The 13,104-nt window shown below is 45.5% G+C and overlaps 1 protein-coding gene across 1 annotated transcript in view; it reads right to left on the reverse strand.

Moving 5' to 3' along the window:
- mapkbp1 (mitogen-activated protein kinase binding protein 1) overlaps positions 1–13,104 on the reverse strand; it is a 90,606-nt gene that overhangs the window by 62,109 nt on the left and 15,393 nt on the right. The window lies entirely within an intron of this gene.

Below are 13,104 nucleotides of genomic sequence, written 5' to 3' on the forward strand. Positions count from 1 at the left end.
ATAAACACTACAGTGACTGCAGGTGTCCCCACCCTTATAAACACTACAGTGACTGCAGGTGTCCCCACCCTTATAAACAATACAGTGACTGCAGGTGTCCCCACCCTTATAAACACTACAGTGACTGCAGGTGTCCCCACCCTTATAAACACTACAGTGACTGCAGGTGTCCCCACCCTTATAAACAATACAGCGTCATAACCACCCAAAACCAGCACAGTTGAGTCACAACCGAAACCAGCGACCGGTTTCCTATGCAAACATTCCCAGATCCTCTGTAAATACTACACATGTGAATAGTACACACATGAATAGTACACACATGAATACTACACATGTGAATAGTACACACATGAATAGTACACACAGGAATACTACACACATGAATACTACACACATGAATAGTACACATGTGAATAGTACACACATGAATAGTACACACAGGAATACTACACACATGAATACTACACACATGAATACTACACATGTGAATAGTACACACATGAATAGTACACACAGGAATACTACACACATGAATACTACACACATGAATAGTACACACATGTGAATAGTACACACATGAATAGTACACACATGAATAGTACACACATGTGAATAGTACACACATGAATAGTACACACATGAATAGTACACATGGCCACTGAAGCTTTAGTTAATGCCACGCCTACATCTGCATATGAAACTGGTTGTTGGTTCCGGTGGTTATGCCGCTGTATTGTTTATAAGGCTGGGGATCAGTGGCTGCTGGCCACCACAAAAACTAGGGTCACAGACGCTCACCGACAGCCCGCCATGGACCGGCTGGTGTGTCATGGCCCTAAGGCGGTCAAAGGGGCGGGAGCGTCCTCGCCAAACGCTTTAGCTTCCTACATTTGAAAAAAAACAAATCAGATTTTCTGAACGTCTCACACTAACACAATTTGTCAACATGGCCAGTTGGGTCAGACAACCCGCTGGGTCAGACAACCCGCTGGGTCAGACAACCCGCTGCCCGTCTGCACAAGTGAAAATAGGAACGTTAACAAAGCCGTGTTACTTTACATAGAAAACCCCACAAAATCATGACAAATCATGACAAATCATGACAAATCATGTTACTGAGCTCTGATGTGGGTGGTCTGGTGGGTGACATGCCGAGCTCCCCATAGCTCTACAGAGATCCATCCATCCGTCCGTCCATTATCCAAGCCGCTTAGCCCACTTGGGGTGGCGGGATGCTGGAGCCTGTCCCAGCAGTCAGATGACCAGTTTAATAAGCACATGGTAGACATACGACAGCCAAGCTAATCAAGAAGCACACCAAACTGCTTCATGTGAGGGAGCTGGGCTTATGGATTATCACAAACGACCGGCCTCGGGGTTCATGTCCTGTGAGATTTCTGCCGTCAGTCTGCCGGAGAGGAGGACGAGCGGAGGACGGCATTTATTGCACACCACTGACCACGCTGCCCGCCCCGCCGACCCACATCCCATCATGTCCGACCCCCGCCACAGCCCGTTCACACCGAGGGCCAACACATCTCCGATATGAAAGAATCTGGAATCAGGAACGTTTCATTATCCAGTCCTGATCCGGATCCTGCTGATGCAGATCCTGCTGAGAACATTGCACAGACATGAGGGTGACAGGATGTTAACCGCCACGCAGGGGGAAACTCCACATCCTGGTTCTCCGCTCAGTCAAAGCAGAAATATTCATGCAAGTCTGCAGTCACCAGCGTCCACGTACGAGCCCTGCTTCTGTCTCAGCACGATAAAACAACAAGATGATTACAAATCACGTTACTGCTGACTGTCCTTTCCACAGCCCCGTCTCCCGGAGGCTTCAGCTTCACCAGGAGGGGGGTGGGGGTGGGGGTGGGGGTGGTGGATCGCTGACCAAACCCCGTCAACACAACCACTTATATCACAAGACCAAACCTGTCATTTTGATTTCAACTGACCAAACTCAAACCCTTCACATTCTTTCCTGCAAAACACACACACACACACACACACACACACACACACACACACACACACACACACACACACACACACACACACACACACACACACACACACACACACACACAATCAAAGCAGCTCTCTACTTTGGCATTCAGGTTTATCCAGAGGCGATGACTCCATCACTTCCTGAATGACTTCCTGGATGGCGGTAAATGTCAGTGAACCCTCCTCTGTTGTTCTCCCTGAGCTTTCTCCCTCTTTCTTCCCCCTCTTAAAGGTTTTTAGGGCGTTGTTCCCTATCTGATGTGAGGGTCTAGGTGAACCCTCCTCTGCTGTTCTCCCTGAGCTTTCTCCCTCTTCTTCTCCCTCTTAAAGGTTTTTAGGGCGTTGTTCCCTATCTGATGTGAGGGTCTAGGTGAACCCTCCTCTGTTGTTCTCCCTGAGCTTTCTCCCTCTTTCTTCTCCCTCTTAAAGGTTTTTAGGGCGTTGTTCCCTGTCTGATGTGAGGGTCTAGGTGAACCCTCCTCTGTTGTTCTCCCTGAGCTTTCTCCCTCTTTCTTCTCCCTCTTAAAGGTTTTTAGGGCGTTGTTCCCTATCTGATGTGAGGGTCTAGGTGAACCCTCCTCTGTTGTTCTCCCTGAGCTTTCTCCCTCTTTCTTCTCCCTCTTAAAGGTTTTTAGGGCGTTGTTCCCTATCTGATGTGAGGGTCTAGGTGAACCCTCCTCTGTTGCTCTCCCTGAGCTTTCTCCCTCTTTCTTCCCCCTCTTAAAGGTTTTTAGGGCGTTGTTCCCTATCTGATGTGAGGGTCTAGGTGAACCCTCCTCTGCTGTTCTCCCTGAGCTTTCTCCCTCTTTCTTCCCCCTCTTAAAGGTTTTTAGGGCGTTGTTCCCTGTCTGATGTGAGGGTCTAGGTGAACCCTCCTCTGTTGTTCTCCCTGAGCTTTCTCCCTCTTCTTCCCCCTCTTAAAGGTTTTTAGGGCGTTGTTCCCTATCTGATGTGAGGGTCTAGGTGAACCCTCCTCTGCTGCTCTCCCTGAGCTTTCTCCCTCTTTCTTCTCCCTCTTAAAGGTTTTTAGGGCGTTGTTCCCTATCTGATGTGAGGGTCTAGGTGAACCCTCCTCTGCTGTTCTCCCTGAGCTTTCTCCCTCTTTCTTCCCCCTCTTAAAGGTTTTTAGGGCGTTGTTCCCTGTCTGATGTGAGGGTCTAGGTGAACCCTCCTCTGTTGTTCTCCCTGAGCTTTCTCCCTCTTCTTCCCCCTCTTAAAGGTTTTTAGGGCGTTGTTCCCTATCTGATGTGAGGGTCTAGGTGAACCCTCCTCTGCTGCTCTCCCTGAGCTTTCTCCCTCTTTCTTCCCCCTCTTAAAGGTTTTTAGGGCGTTGTTCCCTATCTGATGTGAGGGTCTAGGTGAACCCTCCTCTGCTGCTCTCCCTGAGCTTTCTCCCTCTTTCTTCTCCCTCTTAAAGGTTTTTAGGGCGTTGTTCCCTATCTGATGTGAGGGTCTAGGTGAACCCTCCTCTGCTGCTCTCCCTGAGCTTTCTCCCTCTTCTTCCCCCTCTTAAAGGTTTTTAGGGCGTTGTTCCCTATCTGATGTGAGGGTCTAGGTGAACCCTCCTCTGTTGCTCTCCCTGAGCTTTCTCCCTCTTCTTCCCCCTCTTAAAGGTTTTTAGGGCGTTGTTCCCTATCTGATGTGAGGGTCTAGGTGAACCCTCCTCTGTTGTTCTCCCTGAGCTTTCTCCCTCTTTCTTCCCCCTCTTAAAGGTTTTTAGGGCGTTGTTCCCTATCTGATGTGAGGGTCTAGGTGAACCCTCCTCTGCTGCTCTCCCTGAGCTTTCTCCCTCTTTCTTCCCCCTCTTAAAGGTTTTTAGGGCGTTGTTCCCTATCTGATGTGAGGGTCTAGGTGAACCCTCCTCTGCTGCTCTCCCTGAGCTTTCTCCCTCTTTCTTCTCCCTCTTAAAGGTTTTTAGGGCGTTGTTCCCTATCTGATGTGAGGGTCTAGGTGAACCCTCCTCTGCTGCTCTCCCTGAGCTTTCTCCCTCTTCTTCCCCCTCTTAAAGGTTTTTAGGGCGTTGTTCCCTATCTGATGTGAGGGTCTAGGTGAACCCTCCTCTGTTGCTCTCCCTGAGCTTTCTCCCTCTTCTTCCCCCTCTTAAAGGTTTTTAGGGCGTTGTTCCCTATCTGATGTGAGGGTCTAGGTGAACCCTCCTCTGTTGTTCTCCCTGAGCTTTCTCCCTCTTTCTTCCCCCTCTTAAAGGTTTTTAGGGCGTTGTTCCCTGTCTGATGTGAGGGTCTAGGTGAACCCTCCTCTGCTGCTCTCCCTGAGCTTTCTCCCTCTTCTTCCCCCTCTTAAAGGTTTTTAGGGCGTTGTTCCCTATCTGATGTGAGGGTCTAGGTGAACCCTCCTCTGTTGCTCTCCCTGAGCTTTCTCCCTCTTCTTCCCCCTCTTAAAGGTTTTTAGGGCGTTGTTCCCTATCTGATGTGAGGGTCTAGGTGAACCCTCCTCTGCTGCTCTCCCTGAGCTTTCTCCCTCTTCTTCCCCCTCTTAAAGGTTTTTAGGGCGTTGTTCCCTATCTGATGTGAGGGTCTAGGTGAACCCTCCTCTGTTGCTCTCCCTGAGCTTTCTCCCTCTTTCTTCCCCCTCTTAAAGGTTTTTAGGGCGTTGTTCCCTATCTGATGTGAGGGTCTAGGTGAACCCTCCTCTGCTGCTCTCCCTGAGCTTTCTCCCTCTTTCTTCCCCCTCTTAAAGGTTTTTAGGGCGTTGTTCCCTGTCTGATGTGAGGGTCTAGGTGAACCCTCCTCTGTTGTTCTCCCTGAGCTTTCTCCCTCTTTCTTCCCCCTCTTAAAGGTTTTTAGGGCGTTGTTCCCTGTCTGATGTGAGGGTCTAGGTGAACCCTCCTCTGCTGCTCTCCCTGAGCTTTCTCCCTCTTTCTTCTCCCTCTTAAAGGTTTTTAGGGCGTTGTTCCCTATCTGATGTGAGGGTCTAGGTGAACCCTCCTCTGCTGCTCTCCCTGAGCTTTCTCCCTCTTTCTTCTCCCTCTTAAAGGTTTTTAGGGCGTTGTTCCCTATCTGATGTGAGGGTCTAGGTGAACCCTCCTCTGCTGCTCTCCCTGAGCTTTCTCCCTCTTTCTTCCCCCTCTTAAAGGTTTTTAGGGCGTTGTTCCCTGTCTGATGTGAGGGTCTAGGTGAACCCTCCTCTGCTGCTCTCCCTGAGCTTTCTCCCTCTTTCTTCCCCCTCTTAAAGGTTTTTAGGGCGTTGTTCCCTATCTGATGTGAGGGTCTAGGTGAACCCTCCTCTGTTGTTCTCCCTGAGCTTTCTCCCTCTTTCTTCTCCCTCTTAAAGGTTTTTAGGGCGTTGTTCCCTATCTGATGTGAGGGTCTAGGTGAACCCTCCTCTGTTGTTCTCCCTGAGCTTTCTCCCTCTTTCTTCCCCCTCTTAAAGGTTTTTAGGGCGTTGTTCCCTATCTGATGTGAGGGTCTAGGTGAACCCTCCTCTGCTGCTCTCCCTGAGCTTTCTCCCTCTTTCTTCTCCCTCTTAAAGGTTTTTAGGGCGTTGTTCCCTATCTGATGTGAGGGTCTAGGTGAACCCTCCTCTGCTGCTCTCCCTGAGCTTTCTCCCTCTTCTTCTCCCTCTTAAAGGTTTTTAGGGCGTTGTTCCCTATCTGATGTGAGGGTCTAGGTGAACCCTCCTCTGTTGCTCTCCCTGAGCTTTCTCCCTCTTTCTTCTCCCTCTTAAAGGTTTTTAGGGCGTTGTTCCCTATCTGATGTGAGGGTCTAGGTGAACCCTCCTCTGTTGCTCTCCCTGAGCTTTCTCCCTCTTTCTTCTCCCTCTTAAAGGTTTTTAGGGCGTTGTTCCCTGTCTGATGTGAGGGTCTAGGTGAACCCTCCTCTGTTGTTCTCCCTGAGCTTTCTCCCTCTTTCTTCTCCCTCTTAAAGGTTTTTAGGGCGTTGTTCCCTGTCTGATGTGAGGGTCTAGGTGAACCCTCCTCTGCTGCTCTCCCTGAGCTTTCTCCCTCTTTCTTCTCCCTCTTAAAGGTTTTTAGGGCGTTGTTCCCTATCTGATGTGAGGGTCTAGGTGAACCCTCCTCTGTTGCTCTCCCTGAGCTTTCTCCCTCTTCTTCCCCCTCTTAAAGGTTTTTAGGGCGTTGTTCCCTATCTGATGTGAGGGTCTAGGTGAACCCTCCTCTGCTGCTCTCCCTGAGCTTTCTCCCTCTTTCTTCTCCCTCTTAAAGGTTTTTAGGGCGTTGTTCCCTATCTGATGTGAGGGTCTAGGTGAACCCTCCTCTGTTGCTCTCCCTGAGCTTTCTCCCTCTTCTTCCCCCTCTTAAAGGTTTTTAGGGCGTTGTTCCCTATCTGATGTGAGGGTCTAGGTGAACCCTCCTCTGCTGCTCTCCCTGAGCTTTCTCCCTCTTCTTCTCCCTCTTAAAGGTTTTTAGGGCGTTGTTCCCTATCTGATGTGAGGGTCTAGGTGAACCCTCCTCTGTTGTTCTCCCTGAGCTTTCTCCCTCTTTCGTCTCCCTCTTAAAGGTTTTTAGGGCGTTGTTCCCTATCTGATGTGAGGGTCTAGGTGAACCCTCCTCTGCTGCTCTCCCTGAGCTTTCTCCCTCTTTCTTCCCCCTCTTAAAGGTTTTTAGGGCGTTGTTCCCTATCTGATGTGAGGGTCTAGGTGAACCCTCCTCTGCTGTTCTCCCTGAGCTTTCTCCCTCTTCTTCTCCCTCTTAAAGGTTTTTAGGGCGTTGTTCCCTATCTGATGTGAGGGTCTAAGGACGGGATGTTGTGTTGTTGTAATGCCCCCTGAGGCACATTTGTAATTGGTGATAATGGGCTATACAAGTAAAATTGACTTGACCTGACTTTGAAATTCACTGACAGAATGTTCCCAAATGCATTGTGGGAAACAGGAGAGACAAGCAGACTAAAGCCGGGACAGTCCGTCTCTGCTGAATGAGCATTTCTGGTTTGCTTTGTTCCCAGCAGACTTCACACAACACAGGCAGGTGTGCTCTTCTGGTCTGGGACGGGGTGAAATAAGGGGATATTTTCACCCCGGAAAGGAAAGCTGGATGTTACTGACTGAGATTTACCTGTTGGGTCACTTGACTTAAATTATATATTGAATTACGTGCATCTGTTTTCCCCGGGTTCTAGTTGTTTTTTTGTCTTATTGTCACACCACGTTGACAAATCTTTCAACCTCACCACTTCAATTTTACTAAAATTGCTCATTAGCATCAAAGGCATTCCTACTTAACCAGAGACACACGGTGTTTAAACTCATGACTTCTCCTCTTTCAACCGTACATGTCCCCGCAGACTACCCAGGTCTGGTGAAAATGACATGGACCCGCTAGACCAGTTCCTGAGACATACTTGATCCTATGACACCCTACCAGCCGTTCACATCTGTTCCTACAAAAGCGGCCGAGCACGACAGGAAGTCATTTCCAAGGGCAAAAAGCAGCATGACACCAGCAGGCATCGGCAACACACAGCAGCAGCAAATAGTGATAATAATAGCAATATTAACAATAATAATAATAATAATGTAGTGAATTCAGGGGGCAGCCGGGAACCGCCGCAGCCGGGACGCGAACCTTGGTCTCCCACACCACGACCTTGGTCTCCCGCACCACGGGCGACTACGTTAACCAGTCGACTAAAGGCTTTGACCCGTTAGCCAAGGGCTAGCAAGTCTAGTTATCTGTGGCCGTTACAATAATAGCAATAGTCATTACATTTATATGCCGCTTTTCTAGTCACCCGAAGCGCTTCACATTGAAGGGGGTAACTCACTTCAGCCACCACCAATGTGTAGCACCACCTGGGTGATGCACGGCAGCCATTTTGCACCAGAACAACTCACCACAAATCAGCTTGAGATGGAGAGGGAGGAATCATACTTTCACACTGGCCAAAAAAACCTGCGAACATCCGCCTTTTTACACTGACCAAGGCAGCCATTAGCAGGTATTTTGGCCAGTGTGAAAGATAGAGAACCAGGTTGGGGATGTTGCCAGGACACCGGGGACCCCCTACTTTTTGTGATAAGTGGCATGGGATCTTTAATGACCACAGTGGGTCAGGACCTTGGGTTAAAGTCTCATCCGAAGGACGGCATCCCCTACAGCAGTGGTTCTCAACCGGGGGTCCGCGGACCCTTAGTGGTCCGTGGTGTAATTGCAAGGGGTCCGTGAAAATAAAATATCTTTAAAAAAAAGATCCTACGACATTCATAGAAATAGGATTATTTTACTCAAATGATACTGAGACCTTCATCTACCTAAACTATAAAGGGTAACAGGACTTTTTTCTCTAATTACATCTGTTTCACAGGTGTAATTTATTGTATTTTAATAAGAGATCTCGCTCCCGTTTGCATTGTTAAAAGTTACTGCATAAGAATTCTGTTTAGTTACATATATCTGAAAGTTACTGAATACATATTCTGTTTTGTTACATATATCTGAAAGTTACTGAATACATATTCTGTTTAGTTACATATATCTGAAAGTTACTGCATAAGAATTCTGTTTAGTTACATATATCTGAAAGTTACTGAATACATATTCTGTTTTGTTACATATATCTGAAAGTTACTGAATACATATTCTGTTTAGTTACATATATCTGAAAGTTACTGAATACATATTCTGTTTTGTTACATATATCTGAAAGTTACTGAATACATATTCTGTTTAGTTACATATATCTGAAAGTTACTGAATACATATTCTGTTTTGTTACATATATCTGAAAGTTACTGAATACATATTCTGTTTAGTTACATATATCTGAAAGTTACTGAATACATATTCTGTTTTGTTACATATATCTGAAAGTTACTGAATACATATTCTGTTTTGTTACATATATCTGAAAGTTACTGAATACATATTCTGTTTTGTTACATATATCTGAAAGTTACTGAATACATATTCTGTGTTGTTACATATATCTGAAAGTTACTGAATACATATTCTGTTTAGTTACATATATCTGAAAGTTACTGAATACATATTCTGTTTTGTTACATATATCTGAAAGTTACTGAATACATATTCTGTTTAGTTACATATATCTGAAAGTTACTGAATACATATTCTGTTTTGTTACATATATCTGAAAGTTACTGAATACATATTCTGTTTTGTTACATATATCTGAAAGTTACTGAATACATATTCTGTGTTGTTACATATATCTGAAAGTTACTGCATAAGAATTCTGTTTTGTTACATACACTACCGTTCAAAAGTTTGGGATCACATTGAAATGTCCATATTTTTGAAGGAAAAGCACTGTACTTTTCAATGAAGATAACTTTAAACTAGTCTTAACTTTAAAGAAATACACTCTATACATTGCTAATGTGGTAAATGACTATTCTAGCTGCAAATGTCTGGTTTTTGGTGCAATATCTACATAGGTGTATAGAGGCCCATTTCAAGCAACTATCACTCCAGTGTTCTAATGGTACAATGTGTTTGCTCATTGGCTCAGAAGGCTAATTGATGATTAGAAAACCCTTGTGCAATCATATTCACACAACCTAAAACAGTTTAGCTCGTTACAGAAGCTACAAAACTGACCTTCCTTTGAGCAGATTGAGTTTCTGGAGCATCACATTTGTGGGGTCAATTAAACGCTCAAAATGGCCAGAAAAAGAGAACTTTCATCTGAAACTCGACAGTCTATTCTTGTTCTTAGAAATGAAGGCTATTCCATGCGAGAAATTGCTAAGAAATTGAAGATTTCCTACACCGGTGTGTACTACTCCCTTCAGAGGACAGCACAAACAGGCTCTAACCAGAGTAGAAAAAGAAGTGGGAGGCCGCGTTGCACAACTGAGCAAGAAGATAAGTACATTAGAGTCTCTAGTTTGAGAAACAGACGCCTCACAGGTCCCCAACTGGCATCTTCATTAAATAGTACCTGTTAGAGCCTGTTTGTGCTGTCCTCTGAAGGGAGCAGTACACACCGCTGTAGGAAATCTTCAATTTCTTAGCAATTTCTCGCATGGAATAGCCTTCATTTCTAAGAACAAGAATAGACTGTCGAGTTTCAGATGAAAGTTCTCTTTTTCTGGCCATTTTGAGCGTTTAATTGACCCCACAAATGTGATGCTCCAGAAACTCAATCTGCTCAAAGAAGTGCCCATCCAACCAATCCAACTTGTGGGAGCTGCTTCTGGAAGCGTGGGGTGCAATTTCTCCAGATTACCTCAACAAATTAACAGCTAGAATGCCAAAGGTCTGCAATGCTGTAATTGCTGCAAATGGAGGATTCTTTAACGAAAGCAAAGTTTGATGTAAAAAAAATCTTATTTCAAATAAAAATCATTATTTCTAACCTTGTCAATGTCTTGACTCTATTTTCTATTCATTTCACAACATATGGTGGTGAATAAGTGTGACTTTTCATGGAAAACACGAAATTGTTTGGGTGATCCCAAACTTTTGAACGGTAGTGTATATCTGAAAGTTACTGCATAAGAATTCTGTTTTGTTAACTATATCTAAGTTACAACTGAAAGCTCTTATTTTTGCCCCAAAGAGTGAATAAATGCTATAATGCAATTTAAAATGCAGTTTCTACTGTTTCTATCAAATTGCAACCCCCTCCCCCAAGATCAGGTGGAGGGGTCCTCAGGGTAGATCAAAAATACGCAGGGGGTCCAGGACCCCAAAAAGGTTGAGAACCACTGCCCTACAGCACAGTGTCCCCATCACTGCATTGGGGCTTGATATTTGTTGTTTTTATTAGGATCACAGGGAAGACTGCCCCCTACTGGCTCATGAAAACCCACTTCCAGCAGCGACTCATTTTCCAGGCAGGTCTCCCATCCAAGTACTAGCCACGCCCAACCCCTCTTAGCTTCCGTCGTCCGGCAGTGCCAGGGTAGATGTTGTATGGCTGCCGGCAGGGGGACGAGGAGGGAAAGGTTCAGCTCCAGGTAGGTGGCGCTGTGTCGGAAACCACCCACCCGTTCCCTGCTCGCTCTGTGTGGAGGACTATATAGTGAGCGGGTCGGCAAAATGAAAACACACTTTCGGACCCGACTCGGGTCATTTTCTCTGCGCCGTTAATTACGTCACTGCTGTCGCAGGATTAAAACGCGTCAGACCTACGCGGGGTCGCCAGGCGGGACGCGTAGCGTAATGGCGGAATGTATTCACAACTTATTACATGGCTAAAACAAACTGTTAAAAACAATTTCAGCATCGAAAGTTAAACCGAAAATCGCTTACGTTTGTACGACAGCTCTCACAGCGATCTCCCCCCCTCTCGTCCGTCGGCCATTTTTCTTCCAGCGCAATGCATGATGGTATATATCAGTTGTACGCTACTTGTGGGACACATGAGTCCACCATATTTAAAGGGCGTTATAATCCCCACTATACGTTCGGACAGAAGAAGAAGAATAGTCGGTAACACTTTAGTATGGGGAACATAAAGAAACTTAATTACTAGTGAATTAGTAATGATCAAGACGTCACTTTAGTATGGGGTGTGGAGTTAGAAAACAACGAGACAGGAGAGGTGAGAGTAGACGTAGTCGAGGTAGTTTACTAGCTCCAACTTAGCATGTCATACATTCGACAACGACACTGAACTGAACTCTCAACCGGAAGCGGAAGTGCATTATCTGACCCCTCGCCTCTTCCCTTAAAGGCACACCGTCCTCTTAGGTGAATGTCTCTCGTTATATAGATGTGGGTCACCACAGGGGAACATATTCTAAGTAACAAAAACTTAATTGAGAGTAATGTAACACTATGAGCACTTGTAGTTTTGTGTGTTGTTATGTAAGAACAGACCATATTCATTAAGTGCTAGTAAGGGAGAATAACTCTTCTTGTGGTACTACCACCTTATAAAGGCCATACTAAGCAAAGCATATTGAGATGGTACTACTAATAAGCAATACTTCTGAGGTTATAGAGGGGAAACTCATAGTTAATGGCTTACTGGTTGTATAATAAGGCCATGCAGAATAAGGCATTAATGAGTACATAATAATGACCAATTAAGAGCCAACATGTTGCTAATTTGCATGCTAATAAGCACCTAATTAATGGTGACTACATTCCCCATACTGAAGTGTTACCAAAAATCTTATGTTCTAAGACACAACGGGCCATCAGAGCGCTCATCTGTGGGTCCCACAAGAAACTGACAACTCGACATTGGTTCCGACTCAACTTTCCTCTTTTTTTTGTGTGGATATTTTCATTTTCAGTTTTTGCATGAACACAGAACAGATGAGGTCTGCGACATAACAACTGCCAGCACGGGTACAGTTCACACTGCAAGGTTCAGACCAACAAGATTATGAGGTTCCTACTCAACTTTTCTTCCAAATCAAGGGAAAATGATAACCCGGTCTCCAGGTTCTCGGTGCTTTATAGCTGACTGGGGAAAAAAATATACATGGAAAAAGATAGAGAAAAAAAATCCCACTGAAAAGCATGAAAAGCCCCAATACTTTTCAATTACCTAGCTAGCTAGCTAGCTAGCTTGGCATTGGCATTCAGAAAAACATAGCTACCCAACCAGCTAGCTAGCTAGCTGGTTGGGTAGCTATGTTTTTTCCGATGTTTTCCGATGTTTTTTCCGATGTTTTTATGCCAATTTCCCGAATGATAAAGTATTGAAATCACACAGAGACAAATTTCCTGGAATGATGCCGCTAATCCGGTGGACAGAGAAGGTGCAGCTTAGGGAACGACGATAAATGACATGTATTTTATTTGCCACCACAGTGTGGCCGTTAAAAAGTTTTATCAAAAATGAAATGGATGGAGCTGGTACTGGGGCGTTCTGTGACGGCGAGAGAAACAAGATCGCCAACATTACAATGAAACCGACAGTAAGGGGGTCAAAGGTCAAAGCAACAGCACCCCGACAGCAGATGATTCCTGTGACCTCTGGCCCTCCGGCGGATCAGGGGTTATAGAGAAACAAGCAGGAGAAAAGAGGGGAGACTTACAAGAGAACAGTTAGGTTTCCCTGAAGACTTCTCCTTCCCTGACCTTTAACCTTCACTTAACCCTCAGTTACTTCAGCTTAACTTGAACCACAAAACTTTACGTGATATTTAAGAATCCTGGAGACAGTCGGATCACGTGGACCTGTTTTA

The sequence above is a fragment of the Lampris incognitus genome, chromosome 16 (genome assembly GCF_029633865.1).
Source record: "Lampris incognitus isolate fLamInc1 chromosome 16, fLamInc1.hap2, whole genome shotgun sequence".
NCBI lineage: Eukaryota > Metazoa > Chordata > Actinopteri > Lampriformes > Lampridae > Lampris > Lampris incognitus.